This window comes from Lissotriton helveticus, chromosome 3_1 (genome assembly GCF_964261635.1).
Source record: "Lissotriton helveticus chromosome 3_1, aLisHel1.1, whole genome shotgun sequence".
In the NCBI taxonomy this organism is placed as follows: Eukaryota; Metazoa; Chordata; class Amphibia; order Caudata; family Salamandridae; genus Lissotriton; species Lissotriton helveticus.
The window spans coordinates 331,666,003-331,682,383 of NC_136061.1; the positions used below are offsets into that span (position 1 = coordinate 331,666,003).

Genomic DNA, 16,381 nt, shown 5'->3' on the forward strand with positions numbered 1-16,381 from the left:
AGCACGATGAAATTTATGTTGGGATCTATCTTCACCCTTGCTTTCTATCATTTTGTTTTTTTGTTTGGTGGACTACCACCGTGGGATCATTATATTGTGTAAAATTATTGGCTTGTTGGCACAACCATGAATTGAGAGGTGTAGTGACTATGTACTCCCTTGTGAATTGAGTATGAGACAATACATGTTTTATTTCTGTACTCTTTACATTGAAGCCCCCGAAGAAGGGCCCTTGGCCCGAAATGCATTTGGCAAGGACGCTCCAAAACTCTTTTGGAGACATTTAGTTTTTGTGATTACTAAACATGAATGCTGATGATTAAAGTGAATATGAGTTATTAAATAATATTTCACTCTTTGATTTTTGTAACCTTTGAAAAATTATGTATATTTGTAGATATTTACAGTGCAGATGCACCGAGTTAAAGGACGCAGTGGTTTGGTAACTTATGACTTGAAATAGGGGGGTTCAGACAAGGCAGCTCGAACTCCATTGTAGCACGCTGAGATAAGCGAGTGAAGTTTGTTGTAAATACACTATAGATAATTAGGTGTGCTTCACTCATTTACTACAGTTTAGTCCTTCATTCTCTCCCATCAGGTAATGGGGTTGGCTCTTTCCTAGCAATTTTTGGCTTCCACTTAGGTACACTTAGGAAGGCTTGCGTAGGGTTTGGGGGTAGGCAGGACAAATGCGCTCAAACAGTAGTACAGGTAGTAGTGGAGTGGTAAAGTTCGAAACAATTTATCACGGTGCAACCAGTATGGAGGAATACCCTAAACCTCTTAATGAGTCAAAGATCACAACCCTTGGCATTGGAACAATATATAACAGGTACTGTGCACACGTGTGAGGATAAACAGTAATGATACTGAGCGATTTTGCAGAAATCAAGATGACACCGGTTGTGTGAGATACACGTTGTTTATGTAGACATTATCTTCATGAACATACAATGCCAGCCGACACGTGTTTCGTCAACAGGGGGATACCTGTGACTCTTCAGGGCTGTATAGGCATGGTGTATGGGAGCTAAAAAACGGTGATAATTCCAACCCGGTCGACGGGTGTACGCAGAGCCGTGGGATATGGCATGAAAAGATAAAGGAAACGGAACACAGAAGGGTGTATCTGTGTGGCCAGGACCTTTAGGATATCAGGTCGTTGCGTTGCTCGTCTCTGTAGTCAGAATCAGGTACTTAGGTACACTTAGGTAGGGTTTGCTTTGTAGGAGTACGCTTGATTCCTGTCATGTTTATATGCCAAATCACTGTTTTTTCACCATGGTAGAATTCTTTCATTTATTTACTCTGTTGGTGCTTGTAATTATTTACATTTGTTTCTGTCTAATGATTGTCGCAGCACACACATTTTATACTAGAATGATGCTGGTTCAATAAATGCTTATTGAAAACATCCCCATTGTTTATTCTGTGCTCTCTCTGAGGCTAAGTGAGTACAATTGACTGAGCAAAAAGTACTGTACTTTTTCCACGATCTCTGAAGGATCAGGTTTGTCATGTTTGATAGTTGTCAGAAACTATTCGCTCATTGGTAAGGTTAGGGGGCTTATGGTGGCACTGTGAGCTAGCTGGTCTAAAGGTTAACATATCCTCTGGGGGTGTCAGAAATAAGTCTATACATCAATACGTTAGTTTACGTTGTCTAAACAAGCACATCCAATGTATTTTTAGGAACTACACCACAGTAGAGCTGCGCAGCTCATTGATCTCCTCTCTGCCCCTCTCTCTGAGGGGCTGTTATTCATTCTTTGCCTTGCCCAGCAGGGCTCTGCTCTGGGCACTCTCAAGGGCTGTGTGTCTGCTCTTTCTGCCTTCTTGCTGATGCCAGACTAACACTACCTTTTCAAGTTTCCTATTGTAAATAGGTTTTTGAAGCTTCTTGTTAATTTGTTTCCCCATTCCCCTTTTATTATTTCTAAGTGGGACCTTAACTTGGTCTCACATTCTTGATGTGAGCTCCTTTTGAGCTTCTACACAATTGCCCCTTGAAACATTTTTTTTAGTGGCGATTACATTGGCCTAGAATGTGAGTAAGCTGCAGGCTTAATCTTCCAAGTCTCTTTTCCTCTCAGTTGATCTGGACAAACTGGTGTGTCGCACTAAGGCTTTTTTCCTGCTGAAAGTGTTAACACCATTTTATGCGAGCCAATCTGTCACCTGGTCTACCTTCTACACTCCTTCACATCCCTCTGAGAAGAGGAGCGACTCCACCATCTGAACCCAGAAAGAGAGTTGTCGCTCCACCTTGACCCCACACGAGAGTTCCAGGTGTATGACCGACTCTCCAGGGGGTTTGTTGATATGAAGGCAGGTCAGGCGGTGCAGCAAAGAACCATCTCTTGATGGGCCATTCCCTGCTCAAGACCTGCTATGCACTGGAAAATATTTAGCCTCCTTACAGGCTCATTCCACCACAGCTAATGCTGCGACCACTGTGTTAGCACATGGTGTCCCAGTCTTGGACATCTGCCAAGCAGCAACGTTGGCTTCCCTGCCCATGTTTACAAAGCATTACTGACTGGATAGTCAAGCCCGCAGGGACAGACATTTCACCCATTTAGTCCTGCAGGACTTCCTAATTTAAATTTTTCTGCAGACCCATCACAGGTGATGGTATTCCTTGGGTATCAAAGTTAAGGTATCTGTGGCTAGAAGCCTCTATCAGTTACTTTCCTTCCGTAATTCCGTATCTGTTAGAGACGCTATCTAGCCGCAGATTCGGTACCGACCCAGTCATCCTCCCCGCTCTGCGGACAGTTCTCTTGGGTCACGGCTGATCCCTTTTAGGGGTATATTTATGAGAACCTTGCGTCACTTTTGCACCACGTAAAGTGGTACATGCGTGAAACAAGGGTCGTGGCCAGGAGCACCAAAATGGCGGTTGCAGAAAGCGGAGCTCTGTCCCGGCTCAGCAAAAATCCTTAGATTTTTCGGGTGTTGGCGAAAGTTGCAGCCCCCTAAAAGGAATAGCACTCTTCCGTATTTGCACGTAGGCGGAACAACCAAAGTTAAGAGCCTCTGACTCCGAGAAGCTCCCGTGTGAAATACATCAGACGCCCCAAGGGCCGCAGGCCCGAGACAGCAGAGGTCAGGCGGAAATAAACGTCCACCCGAAGGTCCCTTTCGGTTACTCGTTGGGGTCCGGCGCTGCCGCTGCAAAGCTGGTGTGCGGTGGTGAACAGAGGACTAATTTGCCAGTGAGCGGAGTGCCCTGGAACGGACAGTGCAGTCAGAGGTTGGGGCAGGCCAGTGGGGGAGCATCTTCGGCTCTGCGTGCACTGTAAAGGCTGGCCTGGAGCGCTGGTCACGATCGGACATCCCGGGGAATGGACCCGACCCTGTGGAGTCCTATGGAATGCAGGGCTAATGCGTAGACAGCGGGGACATAAGACAGAGCAGAACTGGCCTGTGCGCAATAGTGGGCTCTCACACCGGTGGACTCGGCGGCAGCACCTAGAGTACTCAGCCCTGTAGAGGAGGGGCTACATCTAGAGAGCGGCACACTGCCCCACACACAAATGGTGGAGACCTGAATAGTTTAACAGTGGCAAGAAGGGATCTGAAAAGATGAATCTGGGCTTGTTAGATCCCCGGGTGGCCCCCGCCACAGGCGAGCACCTAGAAGGGCCCAGTTCGAGGCATATGTGCCGTGAACCAGGGCCGTATTGACTAGCAGCTGACCTGGGCCTGGCGGGGCCTGTCTGGAGGAACTTCTAACCCTGGCTGGACGTTTGGAAGGCGTCAATTACACAGCGACCCCGGAGCCAACAGTAAGGTGAGCTGAGGCCCGGGAAGGGAGAGTGGACCGGGCAGAGGGAAATTAGTCAGTTAGCCCCCCTGGAAACGGCACAAACTACAACTGGGAGGAGGCTGGTGCTGGTAGCTGGAGGGGTGGCAGAGGCCTGATCTACCTGGAAAGACGCCGTTGGTACTAGAGATTCTGTGAGGTGGGGACCAAAAACCCAGAGCCTACTTGTCCACATCTGAGGGGAGCGACCCGGTCAGAGACCACTTATGTGGCACAAACCTAAGGCCCTGGCAAGCGGGTTACCAATGCGGGAGCTGTGACGCACATCCCCATAGACCCACGTGCTGTAAGGGGCACGGAACGCAGTAGTAAGATATAGAGAGATCGTACTTACCTTGCCCTGCAGTACTTCCCGTTCTAGACTTCAAAATGCGGAGACAGAAGGGCAAAGTCAGGAACACAAAGCCCAACACACGAAAACCTCCCCACTGCCCATAGAGAAAGATGGCGGAGAGCCTGCGGATTTTGAAGTTTCAACTGCACCTGCGCCTAGACAAAGTTCTAGCGGCTATTGCGGACACTAAGGCGGCGCTGCAACAAGATATAGAGGCAGCCTCAGTGGGACTGGGACTACTTATCTTATCTTATCTTAGGGGGAATTTGTATAGCGCGCTGACACCGAGAGGTTTCCTGGCGCTGGCTGAGTGCAGGTGAGATGGAGAGACGAGGGTCTAGCCAGTCTGTGTGAAGAGGTGGGTTTTCAAAAGTTTTCTAAAAGCCAAGAGGGAATTGGCAGATTTAAGAGAGAGAGGTAACTGGTTCCAGAGGGCGGGAGCTAGGGTGGCAAATCTCCGACCGCCGGTCTTTTTTAATTTGGTAGCAGGGACAGCTAGCAAGAGGCGATGGGAGGAACGAAGATTACGTGCTGGACAGTAGGGGATGACCAATGATTTGAGAAAAGCAGGGGAGGTTCCGAACACAACTTTGAAGGTCAGGCAGCCGATCCTACTGCAGGCCGAGCACCATAAACTTTCTGATAGAGTTAAAGAAGTTGAAGGAACAGTAGCTGAGCTCCAACCAGAACACAAACAAGTTGCCTTGCTCCTGAAATGACTCACCTCCAGAGTGACCGAACTGGAACATCGTGCAGAAGATGCTGAAGGGCAGAACAGAAGGAACAGCATTGGAATAGTAGGTATTTCGGAGGGCACGGAAGGCACAGACATGCTGACTTTCCTGGAGAAATGGTTGAGAGCCAAAATGTCCCCCGACTCCCTCTCCAAGTTCTCGAGAGAGAGAGCGCACTGAGTCCCAGGGCATGCCCCTGCTCCGGGAAGGCCCCCCCCGACTAGTGGTGGCCAAGCTCCTTTACTATCGAGACCGGGACTCGATCCGACAGCAAGCGAGGCCCATGGCCCCTACGCCCTCAACAACAGAAAAGTATTGATGTTCCCGGATTTCACAGCCAGGGTGAAGGCGCAGCAAGCATCCTTCATAGAGGCCAAGAAGGCACTCTGGGAGGCCGGTTTGCAGTACTTCCTTGTCTAATTTCTGCAACACACCAGAAGAGACATGGTCCTGGCTCGAGGCATATGAAACCTCTGCCAAAACCCCAATCGAGCCACCGTGGGACAAAGCGAGTAGCCAGGAACCGGCAGCGACTACGCTGCGGAAGCCCACAACCTTCCAACCACAGCAGGAGAGTAAAGAGGCACCGCAAGCGGTGGCACAGACCATGTCACCTCAAAAATCGGATAGACCAGCAGACTAATCTTCGTGACAACGAGATCACTCATCGTACTCGGAAGGCACTACAGGCAATGAGCAGGACTTGCATAAAGTCACTCCACGCTCTGCAGATGAAATTATATAATAATCCAGAACACTGGTGAACTTTTCTTTTCCCATGTGCCTGAGTCCCAGAGGCAGTTATTATTTATTATTGAGAAGTTTTATATAGCATTGGCCAGACCCAAGGGTATCGTAGTGCTTTACTATATTTTTTTATTTTACAGGGTAACACAATAGGTCATGGTATATAATATTGTTTAGCAGGTCCCAGAGTGCTGTGCATCATTGAGGTATGGAACTCCTGAGAATCCTCGATGGGTGCACAAAGTCTTGGGTTGAACCTCTTTCAGGGAGGAGCGAGAGAGGAGGAAGGGGAGATGAGGAGGGGAGCGGGGAAGGGATCGGTTTGAGTATCACAGTGTCAAGATGCTGCAGAGAACAGGCTTGTGCGCTTGAGCAGCTGTTACCGGTTCGGGAAGGCATGATTGAGGAAGAGGTCTTTTAGGAGTTTCTTGAATTTGACAAAGGAAGAGGTAGTCCTGATGTCGTTTGGGATGGAGTTTCAGATTTTGGGGCGCGTTTCCACTGAAGGACCGCGCAGCGGTTTTGTTTGCATGTTCTTATGGGGATGAGTAGAAGGGTGTTAGAGCTCCTGAGGTTCCTTGTCTGACCGGCTCTCTTGAGTTTTGAGGCTCGGTAATCGGGTTTCCCTGTGTGCAGGGCTTTGAGCGTGAGGCAAGCAGTTCTGAAGCTGGCACGCAATTCGATGGGGAGCCATTTTAGTTCTCTGAGTGTGGGTGAGATGTGATCATATTTCTTGGCTGCTGCGTTGAGGGTTGTTTTGAGGGGAGCTAGGTGGGACTGCATTCCCGTAGTCGAGACTGGATAGCTCCAAAGATTGAGTGGCTAGTTTGAGGTCTTTGGGCGGGACGTGTGGTTTTATTTTGTTAAGTAGCTTCAGATTGAGGAAGGCACTCCTAGCAGAGTTCTTAATGTGTTTGGCCATGTCAGGTTTTGGGTCTAGGGTAATCCCTAATGATATAACTGAGTTAGCCAGAGTGAGATTGCTATTGAGGGCATCAATTGCTTTTAGCCATTCTGTGACTTGGAAGTTTTCTTTTTTGTTAGGGATAAGGAGGATTTCTGTTTTGTCTTAGTTGAGTTTTATGTGATTTGTTGATAGCTAGTGTTGGACATCTTTTAGTGTGTCATTGAGTCTCTGGATGTCATCAATGGAGGAGGTTTCCAGGTAGATCTTGGTGTCATCTGCGTATAGGTGGGAGGGGATGTTGGCTCTTTTGAGTAGAGTAGTGAGGGGTTCCATGTATATGTTGAACAGTTGAGGAGAGAGCACTGAGCTTTGGGGAACACCTCTGCTGATGGGGTGAAGGTCGGACGTAAAGGTTTCGATTTTTATAAGTTGGGAGCAGTTGTGTAGGAAGGAGGAGAACCATTGTAGGACCACATCATCGGCACCTACCCTTTCTTGAAGAGCCTTAAGGAGTAGGTTGTGTTGTCAACCGTGTCAAAGGCTGCCAAAAGGTCCAAGAGAATAAGTAGGCAGCATTTGTTAGTATCTAGCAATATGTGGATGTCGTCAATGACGTTAAGGATCGCGGTCTCTGTGCTACAGCCTTTTCTGAAGCCTGATTGGTGTGGGTCTAGAAAGTTGATGTTGTCCAGGTGTTGGGTCATTTGTAGGAGAATGCATTTTTCGAGGGTTTTGGAAAGGAGAGAGAGATTTGAAACAGGTTTGAAGTTGTTCAGATCGTTGGTGTCGAGGCCTGGTTTTTTCAATAGTGGTGTGACTTAGCCGACTTCGAGGCAGTCTGGTATGACGCTATTTCTCAAGGAGCTGTTTATGATCTTGCACCAAAACGGGCCTAGGGAGCGTCCCAGCTTTTTGGTCAATTGGGAGGGAATAGGATCTAGGACGTGAGATGAGGATTTGGAGGTGGAGATCCGTTTGAGAATCTCGGCTTCAGGGATATAGTTGAAGGATTTCCAGGCTTTTGAGGGGAGCCTGCATATGCTGTCTACGGTCTCGGAGGTCGGACTTTCGTGGGAGGTATTGAGGTTAATGTCTAGAGAGAGCTCAATCTTGAATACAAGCATCATTTTATATATGGTAAAATAACACTAAAATTCTCTCTTTGAGTCTGCATCTATAGCTTTTCCATATGCAGTAGGCTACAGCTGCTTTTTAATTCATGATTCTCACTGGGTAATGGTCAATGCAACTGAGATATAATCGCAATGCTTCTGATATTCATGTACCAAAGTCAGTATGTATATAACTGTACAGAATGATATGCTTTCATTGTTAGGCATAATGCGAATAAGATTGGATTTTTCTTATTCTTGTGTTATAATTCTTCCCATGTTCTGAAATTGATTTTTCATAATGGTTCTCTAGTGGGGGAAAGATCGTGTGTCTCCATTCTATATATCTTCTAAAAAACTGCAAAAAGATGAATTAGTTAGCAATCGAGTAACTCTTAAAATAAGTGTAAATATATGTTATGTGGTTTGGCGACTCCATATATGAAAATATGAATGCTAAAACGGACACTATAATTTGAAACTCAATAAGATGAATTGTAAATATCTCTTAAGTATATATTATGTCACATGTAACCACCGAACAATAACCAAATAATGATGTATCTATTTGAGTATATGTTTATTTTAGTGCAATAGACGGCTACCTGATGAAGGCACGTATGCCGAAACGCGCGTAGTTGACACCTGCCGCACTACCTCCATCATCCTTACGTCTATCGTATATTATGGATGTACAACTATGCTGTTCTAAATGAAATATAAAAACATCAAAAGTTAAATATGAGCTATGTATAAAAATATAAAAAGAAATATGCTTTGATATATACATGAATGTATAGCCATTCTGTTAAAAGAAGGTGGTTCTTGTTTTTTCTAATTCACCTTACTTCAGAGAAACATAAAATTGGTCTGCTGTTGAATCAATGCCTAGCTAAATTCTTCCTTATTGAGGGAGGGGTCATGAGACAGAAAGCTGTTGTTGATAGCGGGCATAGGAAATGGAGGTGGGCTTTGCTGGAAGGTCCGGCTATCTGGGGAGAAAGTTTGTGTTGGGAGGGGGAGGTGAGCGTGATAGGGGGCTGTCCAAAGAGACTTGAAGAGGGAGTCAAATGCCTCTAGGTTGTCGTTGTTGGCTTGGATCAGGACAGTGCCGTTGGAGTGGATGGTCACAGAGGTGTTCCCACTCTGCGGCGTGTGGTTAGGCATTGAGATCGTCAGTTTGCAGATATGGGGAGTGTTAGTGGTTTTGTCAATGTGGAGCTGAGAGCAGAGGAAGGAGTTCCACTTATTGGGTCTTTTTGTGTGGAAAAGAAGATCCATTTTTGTCTGTCCTTTAGAGAAGCAGTCATAGATGTCCACGAAAAGTGATTTCGGGTGTTGTCTAATTTTGTGTTTGAAGTTTTTTTTCGCTTTAGGTGAGAGGTTAGGGGGGTAACCGATTGAGAAGGAGTTCGGGCCATGCAGTTTTAGGTAATTAGGGTTGGGGGGTTGAGGTTGGTGTAGGTAGATGAGATGGGAGGCATTATGTCTGGGTTGGAAGGGGGGCAGGCTCCCGATGGGAGGGTGTGATAAAGTAGCAGATGTCAGGCCACTTCTATAGGGATTGGAAGGAGGCTCCCCGGGATGCTAAAGTGGGAGCTTACCTAAGCCGAATACCGGGAGATAATCCTGGGTGGCCATCAAGGAGTCAGTCACTGAGGCAGGGAGGATGTCAGGTACAGCGGGTATGCTGGGTGCACGACTTCCTGCCTCAACATAAATAATAGGTAAGCCCACTCTTATGGGGGCCCTTCTGTTCTAGGGGACGTTCGTAGTCAAGGCTTCTACTGCTACGGATAGCAAGTGGTAATGTCCCGGGTTAAGTTCTCTAGCAGTCACAGATCTAGAAGTCTTCTCAAGTGCTGGCAGGGATCTAGGAGTTTCAGTGTTCTGGTCCCTACGTTAGGGTGGGCTGAGGGTGAAATCGGTCATCTCCCAAGTAGACACGGATTTCTGATGTATGGCAGACGAGGAGTAGCTTATATTAGTGGATCGCTACCATACGAATGTTCAAAACGGCTGGGAAGACAAGTAGGGTTGGGGAGATTCAAACCCAAACCGACATGGATTTCGCATAAATGGCAGACAAGGAGTAGCTTACTCTGGTGAATCACTGCCATCCGAAAGTGCAAAACATCAAGGAAGACAAGTAGACCCACTGGTGCTGGACCACGTCGCTGCAGAATATGTGACCGGCAGGTCGAGGTTGGGTTGCGGTGTTCGGGCCACTACTTATTGGAATTAGTAGATAGCGGTCATCATAGGGTCAGGCACTGAGGGCGGAAGGAGTGTAGAGACGGTAGTCACATAGATGTAAGGCATGTGTCGCTAAGTTTCTGCTACCAGTGGTTCGGGCGCGTTGTTGCGCTTTTCAAGCCGCTTAGTTTAGTATAGTATAGTAACTCACCGGAGAAGAGTTCGGGGATTTGTTTTTGGGCGGCCATCAACAGGTAAGGTTGGTTGGTCTGGTATCCGCAGTGCCATCCCTCTGTCTCAGCACCACACACTCACAGACACCCATGCCCAGCCAATCCAGGCATCTTCACCTTGTGGCTAAAGTGTTCTTTCCGTTTTTCAGTTTTCGGACTCACTGGCCCAGGCCGCCTTGACCTGTCAGTGTCCACACACTTGACCCTGCCTTGGCTTTCCTCATGGCTGCCTTCAACCAGCTGGTTACATAATTTTCCTTTGTACTTGGTGGCTCTATCGAGATTTAAAAATGTGGTGAATGGGGTTTAACTTAATGAATGAGTAGTATGGTGATGTGAAGTCTGTATGTGTGCATAGGTTCCCAAGAGATTTCTTGTTTTTTCACTGCCTTCAACCAGCGACAAAGGGATTTCCCCCTTCATATCTGTGAACTGCAATGTGTTCCTATGCAGCCCGGCCGCCGTGGATCTACTTCTGTGGTGAGAATTAGTGTTGGATTACATCCACAGCAAGCGGAGCCTCACTTAATTGCTTCCATTCCTTATCCAAGCTCTCTAGTGACCCTTGGTATACATTTTTAGGTCAACCCTAGGCAGCGCATGGGCTATCTCTTTAAGACATGCTGTAGTCACTCTATGAGCTTATTGTCCGCCCATTGCCTTTTTGTTCGGCCCTTTGATTGTTGTTCAAAAATGCTTGCTTGCTGGTGCTTGCTGGTGGTTAATCCTTTCTATTTGTCCCTCCTTTTGTGTTTGGTTTCCTTCCACAGAGCATCACCCAATTACTGTTAACAATACGCTTTTTGTTTGGGTTAGTTTGAGCAACAGTTTTTTTATGTGATTCCTGCTCGTGTGGCTGTTTGCCCGACTTTAGTGGGTCAGCTTCGGTGCCTGTTACTTAATCTCCTTGTCCTGATCAAATACTGAGGTGAAATGTCAGACACTATTTTACAAATTGCCTTGTTAATTTTTTCTGAGTTCAAAGTGTGAGGATTTCCTCCAAACCCCTCCTCCTTTGCAGCTTTTTGATTTAGCGAGCCTCAGTCACCAGAACTACAGCAGCCCAACCTTGGAGCACAGTTATGGGCAGGGCTTGGGCAACTCCCTTTGCATTTTCTCTGACGCTTGTTTATATAATGTCAACTCAAGCAACCCAGAGATGTTGGAGCACTTTACATGAGCACTTGTTACATTACATAAGATCAGATTATTTTTGGGGGGCATTTTTATAGAGCGCGAACTCGACAGACCCAAAGTTATTGGAACACTTTACAAAAGTTGCAGTTACATTACACAAGGTCAGGTGATTTTTTTGTTCTTAGGTACACAGAGATTAAGTGATGCCGAGGCTGTTCCTGTTTATTCATTATCTCCCCTCTAGGCCTCTACCTGACAAATGAGAGCATTTTGTTGTCATTGCAATGTCCAGCGCTTCTATACTTAGGGGGCTGGGACAGTGAGTGGGGCTGGGGGCTTGCTGGTGAGCGGATGCTGCAAGCAGTGTTTTCAATGGAATACTCTGGAGAAGGGTGCCTGGTGAATAGAGGCCTGGGGATGAAGGGATGTAAAGTCCCCGCCATTGGAAAGAACTTTACTGCTTCTTTTCGTAGGCTGCTCAATACTCTAGTGATGCAGTCGCACACTGAATGTTATAGTGCCTTTGACGTGCATCAAGGCACTTTCTTTCTGTCTGTTCATTATAAAGCCTTGAAATGTGTCTATAAATTTTTCCTGAAGCAAGCATGCATTCCTGAATTACACTGCATGACCCAGTGTGTAATAATTGTATAGCTCTTCAATCCCTGCTGGCACAGCCCCCAGGATAATGTGCTGCATTGCTCAGCTCTTATTTCATAGGCTGTTCAATCATATAGGGATGCAGTCACACACAGAATGTTATAGTACTGTTGACTTGGATTAAAACACTTGTCTTTCTGTCTGTGCTTTAAAAAGCCTTGGAATGTGTCCATCAGTGTTTCCTCAGGGAATCATGTATTCCTGAATCACATCACATTCATGACCCAGTGTGTAGTAATTGTGTAGTTCTTCAATCCCTGGAAGCAAAGCAACCAAGATAATGTGCTGCATGGCTAAACACTTATAAAGTCCCAAAGGCGAGACCTTTTGGCTATGCCAATGCTTGTTCACCTTCTAATTGGCATTTGCAAATAACCCCACCTTTCCTTTTGAAGACTCCAGAAGTGAACAGTCTTCCTTAAAATGGAAGGCCCAAGGCAATTTCGTATTCGGATTAGTAATGGTGCATTCATTAGTGGGCAAAGTGATGCTACCTGATGTCCAAACATGTGATCCCAATGAGTGTGCCATGCATAACTCATTGTGCAGACTAGATGCTGCAACCAGCAAACCACATTACAAACACCTGATCTTTACTTACCTTGTGGGAGTGCGGCTCAACTTGGGGCAACCTTTTCTTCTTATATTTGCGGCCCGCCTGGTCGCGAGCCGACACCGCCGCTGAGAGGGCGGATCCGTGCTGTGAAATTGAACAGTGTTAAACGGAGCAGAAGGTGATTGTTAGCACTGGGGGCAGTGCTTGTGTGTGCAACGGATTGCTTTAGCCACAACTGAAAACTGCCAGCAGCCCACTGAGGGGAATATTTAAATGGACTTCCAGTCCCAAAATGCTTAGGGTTATGATCACCTGAGCGTGTTTGCAATTTCAAATAAAGGTAAGACACTGGAATGACGTATGCTGGTGGTTCTTTGCAGGTGTCCTCTGATGAACAGCGCATGCTCGAAACGCGTCAGGACTATTGGAAGCAATGGGCACAACTTGGCTTCCCCTGGCCTTTACTTACCTTGTGGGAGTGCGGCTCAACTTGTGGCAACCTTTTCTTCTTATATATATATATATATATATGTATATATATATATAGATATATAGATATACAAATACATATATATGTATATCTATATATATATATTGATAGAACCTCCATGCAAGATAGGACTTTTATTATTTTTCATAGAACCAAATCAATGAGGGAACAGTTAGTAGTGTGCAGTCCATAAATACACAGGATTGTACGTTGGCTCCGCGGCAGTACTAGTTTAAAAAAAATGCCAATAGTGCAAAGTTTGTAGACCTGGGGACAACACCATCCAGCTTCTCTCCTTTTCTTTATACACCTTAGTGTATCAACAGACCTCTGGATTGCAGGAGTGAATATGCTGTGTATGTCTTGAGGTGCATATGTCCCTCAATGTACATAGTCAGCACAATCCTCAAAGTCCCTAAGCATATATTGCAACACAACAGGGCCATCAGGAATAAAGACCATGCGTAACCCGTAGCGCACCATTTTGAAGACGTTCTTGGGGGTAGAGAGGAGGAACTGAGTTATTTTAGTCTAGATGTGGTCCCTAGCAGTATCAGAGTGATCAATGCCTTATACAATTGGAATCCAGATACAACTTCAAACTGAACACTAAAACTCCAGCAGGGTTGAATATGGAGGAGCATTTGTTTGTGCACCAGTAGACTAATCACTGAGTTCTAATAGGAACAAATCCCACATCCAAGTTCAGGATTAGGGCATGTAGACACTTTGTGTAGTCATGCCAATGTGGTAGGACGGAGGTCCTAATAGATCAATTGTATTTCACATACATGGCAATTTTTAGGTTCACTGGCTGTTCAGTTAGTATCGTGGTTACATCTTACATGCAGGTTTGTAGTTTTTATGATCAAATCAATATTCTGGGAACCATAAGATAATACTGGTGTCTAGATATTTTTTGGCTCCCAGTGTGTAGGTACTGAGAACTCACTAGGGCAAAATTCCATTGTATTGCTTTATGTGTTGCATTTCAGTTTAGATTCAGTTATTAATTAACCTTTATGTGATATTGTGAGTGTATCATGGTGCATTTAATATTAGTAATTTTGTATAGACAAAGTATTAACAAATTATGTTGGGATATCAAACCACTGGGGCACAATTCCCGACTTTTGTCAAAGATGTGATTAAGGTTAAAAGTTTAGATGCCCATTGAATTCATCATATAATAATTAGTGAAACTATATTGTATGGTTTTAGCAACCTCTTGGCATTGTTGCACTGATGTTTTAATGGAAGAAGTCAATGCTGCCCAGACTGTGGTGTGTGGTAATGATATCGATACATTTTGGGCACTCGTAGGACTTAAAACAAATCAAGAAAAGAATTGGATTGTACCACAGTGGAAAAGAGGTCCTGCAGAATTACATGTGTGAACTTAGTGGGCACTATAGATGGGGTGAGTTGTTTGTCACTTTAAAGAACTATGGATGCACATGTCACTTTAAGAAAAACATTTGAACAAACGTTGAATAAAAAGAACAAAATGGCAATTACTCGTTGTTGGAAAGAGGCCGTCCGCAACCAAAACACGTTTCCTTTGAGCTCACTGTTGCTGAAATAAACAACATATTGGGATACTGAGCATGCCAGAGCCTGTTCTCATGTGTGCGATGGGCATTTGGTGAAAATGTATATAAAACAGACATTACATTGCCATAATTGATGATGGTAGGATGGTGATTTAGTTCACTGTGTGTTAGCCAGTGTGTTTGAGGTCCGATGACAAAATTTAGCATATTGGAATATGTCTGACATTTTGAAGACTTGAATGTCATGAGCTATGTCCAGTGGAGAACCTTCAAAGTACAGAAGATACAGGCGTTTGAGCATGCAAGTGATGCAATGTTGTCTGTTTGCAGAGCTTAAAATATGTATTCACATCTATGCTGTATGTGCCGGTATCCAAACCCACATAGCGAAGAAATACTTTATGCTTGTTTGTTTATTCACCTTCTTGCACACCTGCCAATTTTACTGTTTGTTTAAGACTGATGTGCTTATTTATTACACTTCTATTCTATTTTTTTGTATTCTTTTCTTTAAAATAATCGATAAAGCATTAGAAATCTGAACTACACAACTATATATCGTTTAGAGATCTCATGGTAAATTCAAGAGGAAGTAATGATATGGGAGGATGTCAGAATGGTTTAATATTCTTAATACCAAGATTGAATACAATTATACTGTAGCAAATCAAAGGTTTTTCTATTTTTTTTGTATTAGAATGCAATTCAAGTTAATAATAAAAACAATTCCTTCTTTTCTTTGAAATAGGTGAATGGACCTTGGTATTTGCTGACCCAACGAAGTTTGGACAGGGATTGGTCTCCATCCTTTTTGACATTGTGTTATGGTGCAGCATTATTGCTTATACAAACATATACATGAAATTGAATCACATGACCAATAGTGTCTAACGGGAAAGCAATTATTTAGTATGGTTGATTCATGATCCTGGACATGATATTCCAGACATGGCAAAAGAGGGATTTTTCTAATGATCGATCAGTGTAAATTCATTACCAACTATATTGCAAGGTGTATTCGAAACATGGAGATCATCTTCATGATATGTACAAGTAGTGCTAGAAGAAAAATGCAGATATGGTGGCTGGGAATATCGCACATACCCTCAGTGAATTGAAAGTAAACAATGTTAATCAGTCTTATTAAGGTAAATGTCTATAAGTAGAATGGTGCTCAAGAGAAGGAAGAGCCACTTGCTTTTCCTCTACTGGAAAGGATTCCAAATGATATTGAGAAGGTTCTCCGAGCCCTCAAATATTTCTAGCATTGAGGTCGTGGTATCAACAGTTCTTTATTAGGTTTCAATACTCAAGTTTTGCCCTCGTCCTTGAACTTGTCACTTGCCAACAGGTGTTTTGTCTGTTAATTAACTTTAACAACAGACTTCATCAGGGCTATAACATAAATATAATCATATTTTAGGAGGAGCGCTTAGGATAGTTTAAGTCCCGCCACCAGAGTCTGAGACCCAACAGGCACCAGATGTGTACTTAGTATGGTATTGTCTGATGTGGCCTTATCTTAATAAAATCAATATTTCTTAACCCCTTGCCCGTGGCGGTAATTCCGCCGTGGTGCTGAGGGGGACAGGCGGGGGGTCGCGCGGCGCCGCCATGCTTGTGACAGAACCACTCTGTCACGAGCCACGGGCGCGCTGTGCTTATGCCGGAGTGGTTCCGTCACTGCAACGCTCACTCACTAATTCGCCTGCACAGGCGTGGAATCAGTGCCGTGTGGGCAGAGCGGCCTCGGCGTGACCACTCCGTCAAGAGCACAGCGCGCCCGTGGCTCGTGACGGAGTGGTTCTGTCACTAGCATGGAAGGAGTTAATAGTGATAGAAAATACATATAAAACAGAACTGTGTAGAAAAGAGCCTGGAAGTGCTCAT

The 16,381-nt window shown here is 45.0% G+C and overlaps 1 pseudogene; it reads left to right on the plus strand.

Moving 5' to 3' along the window:
* Positions 1 to 15,375, plus strand: part of LOC144822430 (cystinosin-like) — a 342,663-nt pseudogene extending 327,288 nt beyond the window's left edge.
* The last annotated feature ends 1,006 nt before the right edge of the window (positions 15,376 to 16,381 follow it).